Raw genomic sequence first — 12,464 nt, 5'->3', positions numbered from 1 at the left:
TACTAAATGAGTTTTGTCATGAACTATAGCCTGACATCACAGTGAAGCTTCAGCTTAGCAGTGAAAGGGCAAAGAAATCTAAGAAGAAACTCAGCAAATTCCACATCAGACCTGTGTAACAAGATGTTAGCAGCATGAGTTTGTGTATTTAATAGTAGTGTGTAATGCCTTTAGAGTTTTGGAAGTAAATGATGCCAATGAAATTATGAAGCAAAAGCTGTATTCACCAACTTAGATAAGATTTTGACATCTTTTAGAAGAACTTAAATGTCAATACAATTATTACTCCCAAATATAAATAAGCTGGAAATTTACACAAATTTCACAGAGGTGTCTAAATTCATTCAAAAGCTAGTTCCTCAGAAAAACAAGGTGCTAAATGGATTGAAAGTAAATTACATGCCAGGTTTTATCAGCTGGTTCACTGACCCCTGTTCTCACAATTTATTCAGGGAAAAAGATTAACACATGTGGTGAGCAAAGCTAGAGCCAACACAGACGTGCAACTGGGCAGCTACAAAAATATGCAAAAAGGCAGAAAGAAGGAATTTCTAATATGTGCAGTACTCAAAGAGAGCAACATTTTGGGATCCAACTTGGAGTTCAAATCCTTGGAGAACTGAAGAGGAATACCTCTGAACTATAAAGTGAATTTTCTGCTTCTCTTCATCTCACTGCCTCCTTGGCTGTTTTGCAAAACTTGTTCCTCTCCTGAGCTGTGTCTAATTTGTCCTCCAACCACCATGCCCCTCATTGTTTTGTGTTCACTGTATTTTATTTTGCAAGCTTCCCTTGTGCCAATTCATTTGGGGATACATCTGCCTTTCCTCTATGTGTTAGCACATTTACAGAGGAAAATTCAGTAGCATCATACATGTGCAACATATGTTTTTGCAGGAAAAATTATATACTACAGAATAAGTATCTTTATTCTGAATGTTATAGAAAGGTGGCTTTTATTAGTGCAAAAAATCAAAGAGTTACAAGGTCACTTATCTCTTGCTGTCAGGATGCTCCTACACCTTTATTTGCACATTTGCTGACAAGCTCCTTCTTCCCCTGGCAGGATTAAAACTTACTCCTTTCATCTGTTCTCAAGGTAAATGCAAGTCCTATATGCAAACAAAGGTGTGTTGAAACAGCCCTTCTCTCAGACCATGCTCTCCTGACCTGAATTTGCTCATTCAGTAGCAGTGAGATTCCAGTCATGTAACTGTGACTAAGAAATTAATCATCTAGTGCTATCAGTTAAACTACCTATGGTCTCTTAACAATGCAGGGATTTTCTGACTGTGAAAGGTGCTTTTCTTTCTTTGTGAAAAGTAGCACACACCCAAGTTGGACACGTCTCTCTAATTTTTTCTTTTCTGGGTTGGCTCTAGGACATCAATGCTAGAGCAATCAAAGACTGTTAACTCACTCTGCTGTGCAGTCTTTCCCAAAAGCTCAAAAACCAAAGTCCCAGCCAGCCATGCCCAAAGAGAAGAGGGAAAGTTCCTCCCTGCCCTTTGTGGAGTCTGGAAATGATAGGGGAAAAATCCTACCTTTTCACTTCCTCTAACATTCCACAGAACATAAGTTTATCTCATTTCCCTGTGACCATTACTTTAATTGGAGCAACAAGTAAGGATAATGACAGGTTGGCGACAAAGGCAGGAAAGATTGTAATGTGAGCAAAATTCATTCTAGTTCCATCAGAGAGCCAGTAAATTCTTTGTGTGGCTACCATAAGAATTATATTGATGACTCCTATAAGGGCTAAAGTAATGGCTTGACTCAGGAAAATAAAATGAAGCCTTCAGAGCTCAAAACACTGTACAATTTGCTTTCAGTCACTCATATGCATTTTCAGAAACTCCCACTCCAAAATAAGGGATTGCAGAGATGCCAGTATTTTAGTATGTGTGCAGAAAAACACCAAATACCTGCATAGATATAAGTACATTGCAGTTACCCTGTCACAATGAAGAAATAACGCATTTACTTTTGACCAAGCAAGGTGGGTTGACCTTGGCTGAATGCCAGGTGCCCACCAAAGCTGCTCTATGCATCCCATCTTTGGCTGGAAAGGGAAAAAAAATATACTGAAATGTTTGTGGTCAATATAGTGACAGCAAGAGATCACTCACCAATTACTGCCATGGGTGAAACAGACTGGACCTTGGAAAATTTGTGTATTGCAAATTGAAACAGGGAAGGTAACAAAAACAACCAAAAACTGAAAACAGTTTCCCCCCCCCCTTCTTCCCGGGCTCAACTTCATTTACAATTTTCATTCTGTCCTCCCCCTCAGCAGTGCAGGAGGATGGGGAATGGGAGCTGTGGTCAGTTCATCACACATTGTCTCTGATAGTTCCTCCTTCTCAGGGGGTGGGGGGGACTTCTCACATTATTCCTCTGCTCCACCATGAGGTCCCTCTCACATGAGACAATTCTCTACAGACTTCTCCATCATAAGATTCTTCCCATGGGCTACAGTTCTTCATTAACTGCTCCAACATGGAGCACCCCTTCTGTGGGGTGCAGTACTTCAGGAACAAAAGGCTCCAGCATGGGTCTCCTTCAGAGTCACAGGTCCTGCCATCAAACCTGCTTAGCAGCGCTCCATTGAAGAGAGAGCCAGGAGTCTGCTCCAGTCTGTTCCCACGGGGTCCAGCCTCCTTCAGGTTCCCCCTGCTCCAACATGGGGTCCTTCAGGGGCTGCAGGTGGACATCTGCTTTACTCTGGATCTCCATGGTCTGCAAGGGGGCAGCCTGACTCACCTTGGTCTGCACTGTAGGCTGAAGGGGAATCTCCAGTGCCTGGAGATTTTCTTTCCCCTCCTTCTGCGTTGACCTTCAGGTCTGTAGAACAGCTTCTCTCACACAGTCTCATTTCTCTCTTTGGCTGCAGTTTTTGTCTTTTTAATGCTCTTTTCTTCTTCTTCTTCTTCTTCTTCTTCAATATGTTATCCCAGAAGTGCTACCATCATTGCTGTGGGCTCAGTCTTAGCCAGAAGTGGGTCCACCTTTGGATCTGGATATCATTTGCTCTGTCTCACTCGGGGGAAGCTTCTAAAAACTTCTCACAGAAGCCAACACCTGTAACTCCCCAGCCACAAAAACCTTGCCACACAATCCAGATAGAGTAATATAAAAGGTATGACAGCATAATTGTGTAGCAAAATAACTTGTCATTGCAAGTACATTCTATTGACAGAAGAGAATTTTGGGTTAATTACCTGATTTCTCAAAGCTCTTAGCTATCCACTTTCCAGCCAGTAAGTATTGAACATTTGGTGATCTCTGATTTCTTACAGACTTCTTCTGCCATTCTGTTTGCTAGCCACTTACTGATGATTGTCCTGGGAACGCCCTGAGTTTCAAAACAACAGCATGTTTTCTACTGCTTAAGGTTGTCAATAAATTTAACAGATCTAGCAAGAAAAACACATCCTTGTTCATAGGGCACAGGGAACATGTGGACATCATCAGAGTGCCAGTGGGGGATTTAATAGTTTTGCCCTGAAATGAGCTACTATTTCATACCTCTAGCCTTCACCTCATAGAAAGCTCATTACTGACATGCTCCATAGTACCTCAGTAGAATTTTGGTGTTTCAGCAGACTTTATTCTTACAGAGACAAGAAAAAGATAATTTAGAGGCTGCTCGTCAATTATTTACCTTTGATGAAACATCAGTTCTCTGACAACTTTTCTACACATATTGTAAATGGATCTCAATGTCTTAGAATTATAGAGTCACAAGACAATTAAGGCTGAAAAAGACCTCGAAGATGGAGCTCAACCATTACCTCAGTGCTGTCAAATCTACCACTAAACCACATCCCCCAAGCATCACATCCACAGGTTTTTGAAAATTTCCAGGGATAGTGGTTACACCACTTCTCTGGGCAGTCTGTTCCAGTGCTTGGCCATCCTTTCAAAAGAGATTTTTTTTTTCCTAATATCCAATCTAAACCTCCCCTAGTGAAACTTGTGGCCATTTCCTGATGACCTATCTCTTGTTATATGTGAGAAGACACTGACCAACACCTGGCTACAGCCTTCTTCCAGGGAGTTCTATAGAGCAATAAGGTACCTCCTGAGTCAGCTTTTCTCCAAAATATACAACCCTTGTTCCCTAGAGTAATCCAAGTCATGCTTATAAGTGCAGGGAATAGTCTTAGCTATAAAAAAATACGTGTGCACACCCATGATGTTGAAAACACGTGCTTTCCATTCATCCTGCATCTTGAGGAAAGAGAAACAACCATGGGAAATATCTCAGTTTTCCAGTCTTCTCCAGGAAAAACTGCTCAGTCCTGATGATCTCACCTTGGTGTAGATTTATCCTACATGAGGACTTTGTGCCCGAAGTTGTAGACACCTTTTCCTGCTCCTTCCCATGGGATTCTTTGCTGCCAAAAAGGAATGCTGTAGTTTCTGGTTTCTGGTAATTGATATCACCAAGCCCAAAAATTTTAACTATTTAAGCCAATTGCTCCTTAGCTTTTCTTAAGTGTTCAGCATAGCATATAAACAATGATCAGAGACTCAATAATAAATAAAATGGATTAAATAAGAAAGAGAAGGAGGAGAGTATGGAGGATGGAGAGTAAATAAATATCACAGCTGGTCTGCGGCTGAGCAATCAATATGACAATAAATAAGAAACCCAGCCCAGTTCCATAAACTGGTCCCTGGGTGACAGAGGGACCTCACCCAGTCATGTTCCACACTAAGCTGCAGACATCTCACTGGTCAGAGAGAACTGGGAGGTGCTAAGGTCAGAACAATCAGCAGCTTAGACCGGGGTGTTTCAAACCCCCTGTATAAAGTGAGTTTGAACAATAAAACTCTCTCTGTGATCTCAAGGATCTCTGTAGTTTTTGTCATCCCTCTCTCCGACCACCAATCCCATGTAAACAGAAGGATAAGGAGCTTTATACTCTTCTCAGTCTTTTGGGATTCATCACCAGCTCCTGCAGGGTTGGTAGTTATCTTCAGTCCTTTCCCATTTTTCTGGTTATTTGTAATTCCACCAAAAAAAAATCCCCAGAAATTCTATTTCCAGATTGTACATGCTGACTTTTGAGGAGGGAGTTTAAAATTCATTACAGGCATAAAAACAAATCAAGCTGACAGAATGCTCAAATATACTGTGCTGCCCAGATTTATAATTGAAAAACCCTCTGCTGCATGAAATGAGTGAAATAGAGCAGATGAACCAGCAGACAAGCAGGAGACCAGAATTAAACAAATTTGTGTAAATAAATCCCACTTATTTATCAGATACCAGGAATTCATTTTCTCTGTATTTGGCCTCTCTGCCAGATAATGTGAGCAAATATTGGTTTCGATTGGAGGGCAGAGGGCAACCAGACTGGTTTTTATTATTTATTAATTTTCTTTCAGGTAGATTATATCAAAGGCCTGTGTGAAGTTTTGGGAAGAAATGAAAGACTGAAAGGATGTGTCTGATTATGATTCATAATGCTGTGAGCTCAGTTCTCCTTTGGGATTCTCTAAATACTCTGTTTGGGAGCCTGGTTTGCTTTTCAGATATGATGAAAAGTAGATGTCTGGCTTTGCCTAAACATCACTGTAAACATTACCAGAGTGTTTTGGTTGTGAAAGTATTTACCTGAACATTGAACACCAGTTATATATCCAATTGTGGCACAGTTTAGCAAAAGTTCTAAGTACTAGCTTAGTTTTGATCACATAATTAAAGGTACATTTTATTCTGTGTAGCAGTTGTGGATTAAACATTTAGTTTTGCTGTATCTTTAATACTACCTCTGAAATTCTAGGACTGAGTTTTCCTGTAGTCCCAAAAATCCCCTTGATATGAAATACACGGTAAACAGCTGACTTGGCCAAACTGGGTGATTGTCCTTGGTATCTGTGTATGTCATGGGAGCAACTTTTAGGAAGAGGACTTGATTGGTAGAAGGAAGCCAGCCTTGCTATTCAGGCAGTGGTCCATGTAATGGTGAGCCATTTCTCATTGGATTTAATATGACTTCCCACAAGCTGCAAGCCAAGCAATGCCAAGCCACTATGACCAAGAAGCTGATTGCTACAGGTAAGTCTAAGTTCAGGGAGACTCTGCCACCCTTTCTACCCTGTTAGTAGCATGATTGAACTAGGAGTTCCTTAGGATCAACCATTAAAATAAAGAAAGAAAGGTGGTTTACAGTTGTTTCCATTTATTTTCCTCCTAAAAATATTTTGCCCAGACACTCCTCCCTTGGATCCTACTAATTTGTATTTTTTCCTTACAATTTCCACCACTTTTTATAACACTGGGAGTCAAACAAATATCATAAGATTACTAGATGAGAATAACCCTAGAAGGTGGTTAAAAGTATGAAAGAAATCTAATTAGAGCCTGTTTCTGAGCTCTTTGGCTCAGTGTAGTAAAAGTAGTTGTGAGAACAACCCATGAACAGTTATGTCTGTCTGCTGAAATATGGTATCTCAGAAGAAAATTGGACATTAAAAATGTGGATAAGCCTTCAAGCTGAAAAGAGATTTCTTCCTTTTTTTTTTAATTGATGACACACCACATGCTGTGCAGTGGAGACTTTTATTTGCTGGTGTTTAGCCATCAGAGGTAGCTTTGACATTAATATTTAAATACCAGAGGTGACCACACATAATTTTTTTCATTTGCCCTGGTCTTGCCAGGAAGATGACAAGAGTAAGTACCAGTGCTTACGTTACCAAGTTGTGATCATTCAGTGCTGACCATTTTGGAAATAGAAACTCTAGCTACCAGTCATGAGGAGAGTCAATATCTTATTCCTCTTGTGCAGTAGCACACCTAAGGGGTATGGAAAAACCTCAAGGTGAACTTGGATAAACATCCAAAAGCTCAAAGGCTTATCCGGACCTGGAGTCTGCAAAACAAAGCAGAATCTTTGTGATTTCTGGTGGATGCTCTCTGTAGAAACTTGAAATTTAAAGTTAAATGGATCATACAAAATAATTTGGAACCTTTGTATACGTTTGTTCTGAAATTTGGGTAAAGTTACAAAGGAGAAAGTTTTGATGTCCCTAAATCTTTGTAACAATCCAAATTTGAAAGCTTATACAGAAACAAAATGTATCTTGTGCTTCTGAGCTGAGTTTCTCCAAGTATACTTATAAAGTGATACTCACCTCAGAGAAGTCTCAAAGCTTTCTGCTAATAAAGGGTTAAATTTTGTGTCATACTGAGGCAGAATAGATGTTGAGGGGGAAAGAAGGAGGGATACATGTTAAATTATTTTAAATCTGGTATAATTTTCCTACTTGTAAAAGGCTTGTTTAATAATCCAAGAAAATGCTTTTTCCCCCGTGTAGATTCAGTCTCACTCAACAAATCTTAGCAGAGGATGGGACCTGAGAAAGTTCCACGTTATCATTAACTGTGCTCCCTGGTGCCTTTCCCTAGTTCATCTCTCTACCCAACTTTTACAAATTATCTGTTTGGGAAATTACTTAATTGCCCATCTCCCAAGAGTTCCATGAGAACTATTTAATTAGTCTGGGAGGTGTTCTTGAAACTCTTAATTTATTTCATTTTATTTATATTATGTCTGATTAATAAGTGCTAGAAGTGCAAACTCTGTTCAAAGTCATTGGAATTATGTTGGGGTTTTCTTCTTTCTTACTTTTTTTGTTTTATTTCCACCAGGCTGGCCAGAAAGGGAGACAGTGACTAAGGAGCTCAGAGTTTGGAGAGAGAACCTTTTAATACTTGTCAGTGCCTGCTTCAAGTCCCTAGCCAACCATTCCCATGATTAAATGACAGAACAGGTCTATTTACCAGTTCCAGAGCTAGATGATGAGGATGGTAATTTCATTATATTTTCTCCATTGCTTTCAACTTGTCCTTTTAATTAAAATGTAAAGGAATGACAGATTCCCCTCTGTTCAATATGACTTTTGTGATAGTTCAACATCCCAAGTGGGACTTGAACTCACATTATCACAGAGCAAAAGTTCAAAGCATTAAAACAGGAGCCATTAAGGTGTCAAGCAAGTAAGCTAGCACTTACCAGGATCAATTTTCCACTTAGGCAGCCTTTGCCCAATTGTGCTAACTCCCACTGAATCTATACCCACTAATGGATCAGAGCTGAGAGGCTAGGAATTCTTAAATCATTAATTCCCAAAGCTCATTAATATAATATTACAACTGCACCCACTAGCGTTGCCATAAGATGTAGGTCTTTACAGGTTTGCTTTAATACAGGTGGCTTTGGTTTTCTTGTTTTCATGGGGGCAGGATTTTTGACCCAGTATGAATTCTTACTCTCTTGACACTTCAAACTGATTGGCAGATTGCGTGATCATTATTTATTCAATGAATTTGCATGAATGTTCAATGAAATGCTAAGCTACTATAGTAGTAATAAAAACAAGGACAAGAAAGTGTGATATTCAGTAATGTAAGGAATTTTTTCATCATCATATGATCTACTCAACTACTGCTGTAACTTTTGGATGAATAAGACATTCACAACTCAGTCATGAATTTGTCTTTCTACTCCCACTCAGATAAGCAAAATCTTCAGAATGTAGGCGCATTTTATAGCTTCCACATGTTCTTTTAGAAATAATATTAAGATTATAAATATTGATCAAAACTTTTGCTGAATGGCATGAGGACAATAGAAACAATAACATTGAATTTATCAAGGTGCTTGAAAATAGTAACAAGTGAAGATCCCTCTCAATTGTTCTTCTCTTGCTTTTCATTGCTTGATTTTAAGAGGTGGACCTAATGTATATTCTCACAGTTCATTCACTGTAATCTCCTAAACCTTAAAATTTGTTCATTGATGCAATGAAGTTGGAACAAAATCAATAATTTGGTGGAGGTACAACAGCATCATCAGCATATTTCTAGATAAGGACTCTAAATCTCCTAGCCTCGCCTATCCTCTTGAAGCATCTACCACTGACTGAAGCGATAGACTCCCCTGATGCTGCAGGGTTGAGAGTATATTACAAAAGAATCTCTCAGATTTTGATATTATCTAGCAGCTGAATTTATCCCAAAAGAGTCATGTAGAAACAAAGGTGGGCAAACTATACAGCCTCTATATATAGAATCTATGCTGCACAGTAAATAAAGGTAATTTTGCTGTTGATCTGATGTTCTTTAAAGATTTGATTAAGAAAGCTGAAAAAACAACCCTTTTTTGAAAGATTTTTTAGCCTTGAGACAGACGTCCCTGTTGTGTGGAAAATCAGATATTCCAAGCAGAAATCTATACATAAAACACATTTAGTTTTGTAATAGCTACATACTTCTAGAGTGTGAAATGCACAAAACCTCAAATTGCAAAATAGCTGCTTTTCAAAAACTGGGTGCTGAAGCAACTTCGGCAGCAAATCTTTCTTTATATTAAAATACCAGATACACATTGTTACACATTCTAAAATGAATTGCCTTGCCATGAAAAACAGAAAAAGCTTGAAAAAAAATTGTAAGAAGCTCTCTGAGCAGAACTACATTATTGAAAATGTCTTTGGAAATAATATGGATTATAGAGCAAACGTTAGGAAGCCACAGTGATGTTACTCGGTCCTGCATGGATGTACAGGGGAGACAGTATGATTTAATTATTCACACAATAGTTTAAAAAACCCTGATAGGTATGAACTTGATGTTCTGTAAACAACTGACAAAATAATAGAAGCGAGGGTTTGATCTGCATGCATTGCAATTGAATATCTCTCTATGCAATAATTCATGACATTCAGAGGTTAACTAAAGAGAACCTAACATCTTTCTCTTTTCAAGGTTGAGTTAATTTCTCATTATAAGCCATATTCGAACAATCTCACAAATACAATCAGTTGTAGGAGAAGCTGGTAGCAATCAGTACATTTAGGCTGCCTCATGCATTTCATTATGAGGTCTTACAGTGGCTGTTTTTTCCTCTGAGAAGCAGTAAGGCCATTGTCAATTAACTGTCACGTTGACATTTCTTACATGATCACAGGGGATGCCTGTGTCATTTAGTGCATTGAGACAAAGAACTTGGTTTGCAAGGGAAACCATTAAGAGTTGCCAAGTTTTTCAGCCTCAATAACATTTTTATAACCTTGCTTATTTCCCCATAAGTAACATTTAATGCCCACCGTTCTAATATCTATTATTCCTTTATATAAAAATGTCAGAGTTTTTTTTTTTTTTAACCCAAAAGGCTTCTTCTTTCATGACATTCTCCATTTTTCTGATACTATTCACTGTTTTCTTCTTACCTTTTGACATTTTTTTCAAAACTGTGTAATAAAAAATGCCAAAGGAAATTTAAATCACAAAATCCAGAAAGTTCTCTGTGAAAAGCCAAACTGAGAATCTAGTGGTGGCTGTGTCAATGTGTGACATTATTTTGTCTGCAGTAGATGCTGAATTAGCAACTTAAATATCAGAATTCCATTTAACTCCTCTCTGTATGTCCTATTTGATGTTCATAGGTGATGAGGAATATTGCAAGCAAAATATGTTGAGATGATCCAGGATGAAGTCTTTTTCATGCCCTCGTGGATGGCAGTCAGCATTGGGCTTTTCACATGCTAAGCAGGAGTTTGTTATTTCATCTTCAAGAATATTTGCTCAGTTTAGGTATGGACTGAATGAATGGTTAATTTGAAGGAAAAAAGGCACTGAAGTACAACCATGATGACTTCATAGAATCATAGAGCAGTTAGGGCCAGAAGGAAACCTAAAATTCATTCAGTTCCAGCCCCCTGCCATGGGCAGGGACACCCTCCACTGGGCTAGTTTGTTCAGAGCCCCACTTGGCCTGGCCTTGAGCACTGCCAGGGATGGGGCATCCGCAGCTTCTCTGGGCAACTCTCTGTTGTGCCATAAACAGAAAAGCACAGACCATCCCAAGTCACTCTGGCTGGAGCATCAAACACTGCAGAACAGGACTCTCACCTGGGTCATCCTATGTATTTAATGACCAATAAATGCTCCTAATATGCACAGCAACATTTTTATGAACATTTTGTATTATGTGGTCTTTCTGCATTTTATTAAACAACTCCCACACAAATAATAATTCAATATTCTTATGAAGTAGAATCAAATGTTCATATATAAAACAAGACATATTTGTATGTATATCTTAAATTTTGTTCCAGTTGATCATCCAGTATGGCTTTTTTTCTGTTTTCTGGCAGCATGCTAATAAAACTAGCTTGTTTCAGATAAAGAAGTCTATGACCCTCAAGCTAGGGAGATTTCTTCTTTCTTTTTGTTTCAAGCAATGTCCTAGAGATAATCATCATAAAATTAAAGTCAGTGCAGGTGGGTTCACGGTGCTGAGACGGTAGTGAAATCTAATTAAAAAATACGTCTGTAGGTTTTTATCTGTAAAATATTCCCGTAACATATACCACAAAGCTTAACAGTGTAATGATAGGAAGATGTGGAGACTGATACGAAATTGGGTCTGAGGTTCACAGATGCTACATTGTCTAGCTATATCATTACTCATTGCATATTTATAGGCAACTTGACCAACATCCAAGGCACATTTTTTGTATGCAAATAGAGAGTATAACAGTCCATATCTGAAAAGATTAATCTCTTTTGCCAGAAATCGTTGTCTTAAAGTTTGATTAAATCATTTCAGATGGAGCTTTTGAAGGTCAGTTCCTCCCTTCCCACACATACCTAATAAATATGAGACAATGATCACGTTGTATAACCGAGCAGTCTCAGGATTAAAGGTGTCCAATCTTTAAAAAACAGAGATTGTACCAATATTACTCAATTTATAGTCACTGTGGAAAACTAAGAAAATTAATGCCATTTAAACCATTGAAAACATCTTAGAAAACTCTACACTTGTTTTATTAATTGACAACTGAACCTGAAAAAGTCAATATCAAGGCAATTGGACTCAGACTGAAATGCAAATGTCTGTCATAGTGTTTTATCCTGACTATAAGTTCTGCTAATGGGTCTTTTCTCGTATACCCCACTGTCAACTCCAGAGCTGTGACCACCAGCTAAGTTAGGGCAAATGTCAAGTTGAGCTCAGCAATGATCAGATACTGGATTCTGATAGGAAAACTGATAGTTTGGATTAAAATTAAAAACTTCCGATTTGTGGGCAGTTTGTTCAGCCTGTGTGTAAGCAGCAATTTTTTTCCACAGAATCAATTAAATTCGAAAAGACTTCTGAAAATATCAAGTCCAACCTTTGACTGAACACCACCATGTCATCTAGACCGTGGCACTAAGTGCCAGGTCCAGTGAGTGGTTCCTTGAACACCCCCAGGGATGCTGACTCTACCACCTCCCAGCTCCCTCAGCTGCTCTTCATGAGACTCATGCTACAGGCCTTTCCACTTTCTAGACATACTCCAGCACCTCAGTGTCTTTCTTGGATTGAGGGGCCAGGAACTGGACACAGGATTCGAGGCGTGTCCTCACCAGTGCCATGTACAGGGGTGCGGCTGCG

This window comes from Serinus canaria, chromosome 1, assembly GCF_022539315.1.
Source record: "Serinus canaria isolate serCan28SL12 chromosome 1, serCan2020, whole genome shotgun sequence".
Classification (NCBI taxonomy): Eukaryota; Metazoa; Chordata; class Aves; order Passeriformes; family Fringillidae; genus Serinus; species Serinus canaria.
Note: the sequence above shows the minus strand (reverse complement) of the source record.